At 50.2% G+C, this 3,102-nt stretch overlaps 1 long non-coding RNA gene across 1 annotated transcript in view; it reads right to left on the bottom strand.

Annotated features, from left to right (window-relative positions):
- Positions 1-836: 836 nt before the first annotated feature.
- Positions 837-3,102, bottom strand: part of LOC124230978 (uncharacterized) — a 3,651-nt gene continuing 1,385 nt past the window's right edge. Inside the window, exons 2-3 of the long non-coding RNA XR_006886333.1 lie at positions 2,919-3,019; positions 837-1,995 (exon numbers count right to left, since the gene is read on the bottom strand). This is a non-coding gene — a long non-coding RNA (uncharacterized LOC124230978). The remainder of the gene's footprint in view (positions 1,996-2,918; positions 3,020-3,102) is intronic.

Below are 3,102 nucleotides of genomic sequence, written 5' to 3' on the forward strand. Positions count from 1 at the left end.
CCAAAAGTCTCACAACAGTTTGGGCTTCATAATATACACTCCGCCACCTGGTCCCAATGATACCCAATTACACACGGGTAATTTGTCCACTAGGAAGATTCTCTTGTCCTTCTTTCATCTAAACTACAAGGGCTGATCCCCCACCAGGTGGGGGCCCCAGCGAGTTGGTGGTTCAGTGACTCATGTACGTTTCCTGGGCCCTGGGACGCAGGAACCAACTGGGAGGATTTTGGGGGGTTTTGTGTAACTGTTGACTTCTGCCTGCTTAGGCAGGGCCCTTGAGTAGGGAGAAGAGTCCAAGGGAATGGCTGTCACCCCACGACTGTCCCCAGTGACAAACTCCTCCAAAGGAGAGATCAGAGTTGAGTACCGGCTGGCCAAAAATTAGTAAATACCTGCCACACCTGATGGCCCTCACAACCAGCTGGAATCCGACAAGTCCATCAGAAAGGAATTAGGTTCACAGAGGCAGCGTGTTGGGGTGGGAAAAACGTGGCCTTTGGAATCAGAGAAACCCTTGTAACTCGCAGGCCGTGTAAACCTAAGCAAATGATTTCATCACTCTGAATTTCAGTCTCCTCGTGTATCACAGGAATAAAATAAAGTAACAATATGAGCTCCCACCCCACAGTTGCTAAGAGAATTAAATGAAACGATCTTCGTAAAGCTCCTTACAGTGCATCAGACACACAGCAGGTGTCTGAAGGGTAGTCGTCCGTCCTCTCTATAAATCTACAACTGCTGTTGCTGTTTCTCTGAACCCTTCCTCGAGCTCACAGGGCTGGTGGGTTCACCCGGTCACAAGAGAGATCACGTCTGAGAGGGATGGTGTGACTCTTGGCACACCCCTGGCCCGCCCTGGAGCACCCGAGGCCGGCCACATTCCCTCTCCAGGCCCCTGCTTCCCAGTCATTAAAGGACAGGTTGGGCCACACAGCCTCTAAGAACACTTTCAGCCCTGCCATTGAGGGTCACCCACTTGGTTCCCCTGGGACCCATGAAAGCAGAGTCCCTCAGGGCCTGTCCTATGCAAACATCGGGGTGAAGAGCATGGCATCATTAGCATTGCTCATGATAAGTGGGATGTCGAGTTCCCTGGAAATGAAAAGGCTTATTTATCCGGGCCTGAAAAGGGGAGCCAACCTTCCTGCTGCTGCCGCCCACCACACTGGGCGCCTCAGTTTCTGAATGGGTCGTGCTCCTCCCACCACTGGGCCTTTGCACACACAGCCCTCGCTTCATGGAATTCTCTCCCCATGCCTTGACCTAGCTAACACCTACTCCACTCTGCCAGCAGGTCCCAGCTCAGTCTCTGTTTGCTCAGGGAAGCCCTGCCTGACCTCCCAGACTGGCCACATTCCCTGATTATACATTCTCACGGATCTCCCTGTATCAGGCATGTATTGCCATGGTAATGCTGCTTGACAAAATCACCCCAAAGCTTCACACACCCACCATGGATTACTTCTACAAGTCTGTAAGAAGGCTGGACAGTTCCGCCACTCTGGGCCAGGCTCAGGTGGGCTGGCCCTTGTATCTGTGATCAGGCTGGAGGCCAGCTCCCCTGGTACAACTCCACTACGTTCCGCAGTCTCTTATCTGCAGCAGGCTCGCCTGGGCACGTTCTCATGGTGGCAGCAGATGCCAGCAAGGCTTCTTGAGGCCTGGCCTCGGAACTGCCACAGCTCCACTTTCATTGCACCCCATTGGCCCAAGCAAATCCCGGGCCACCCACATGCGAGAGGTGGGGAGAGTTTCCACTTCTTCCTGGGGAAAGTCACATCGCGCAGGGAAGGGTGGGGAATTGGGGCCATTTTTGCAATCAGCGTCCCACACTCCCCTTTAAAGTCTGTATCAAAATTATAATTTTCCCTTTCATTTACGTGACTCTTATTATCTTACCCCCTAGCAAGTCCAGGAAGTCTGGAACCGAGTCTTGTTTTTTCCTCACCACTCTACTTCCAGTATTCATCCCTTAAGTAATTAACAAATGACCTAAAAGGAAAGGAGCATGGTTCAGGGTGTTTTTGTATATTCTTTCATTTCATCCTTAAATTAACCTGTTGAATAAACATTATGCTCCCTACTTTACCCCCTAGGAAACTAAGCCTCAGAGGGAGGAAGCAGCTCACCCAGAGTTATACACTGAGTAAGTCTCAAAAAGATGGTGTAGTGGTCACGACACAGCACAGCCAATATGTTAAGTTCTTTTCCTTCTGAGAACTCGGTAGGGTTGTATCTTTCAGGCCCCTTGAAGTTAGGTGTGACCGTGTGACTTGCCAATGAAATGTAGGCAGGAGTGACATGTGTCACTTCCCAGGAGAAGCCTTTAGGAGCTAGTGTTCAGTTCACCCTGTTGCCCCAATAGACGACAGTGTAGATAACGGCTGTTCTTTTGGCCGAGTCCCTGAGTGAGGACAACATAGAGCCAAGCCTCCAGCTGACACTTACTGGACATGGAGCATGAGCGAAAAATGAACCTTGATGGTATTAAGCCATTGAGACATTGAGGCTATTTGTTATGCAGCATAACCTAACCTATCGTGACCGATACAATGCCCACAGCTGCCAGCAGATCCTAAACAACCAGCTCTGTTCCTGGCCTATAAAGTCAGCAGAAAGGCACATCCCTGTGGTCATTTGGAGGTTAACGCTCTGACCTTAATTGAGACTCTTAGTATATTGGCCTCTTTTATGAGTGCCAAGCATCTGTGGTGTAATTTTATTTCTTCACACACAGAGGGCTCTCCAGGAACGGACACAGGGGATGCTGGGAGGGGATCAGGGGTTGGAACAAAAGGATCTCTCACTTGATGATTTAAGTTCCACACCAGCTATTCATCTCCACAAATATTAACAAGAACCTACTCTTCCAGGCCTTGTGTCAAAGCCTAGGCATAGAAAAGGGAGAATCTTACCATTTAGTGGGTGATTGGGTCCAGCTCCTGATGAAGCAGACACTGAGCACAAGACCCTGTACCAGTTGCCAGGGCACAGCCATGGATCAATAGTGGCTCCCCTAAAATATACGCAGAGTAAGGCTAAATCCACCTAGTGTCCATTGACCCACCCATCCACCCCTCTACCCATCCATCCATCCTC

Source organism: Equus quagga, chromosome 20, assembly GCF_021613505.1.
Source record: "Equus quagga isolate Etosha38 chromosome 20, UCLA_HA_Equagga_1.0, whole genome shotgun sequence".
Taxonomy (NCBI): Eukaryota; Metazoa; Chordata; class Mammalia; order Perissodactyla; family Equidae; genus Equus; species Equus quagga.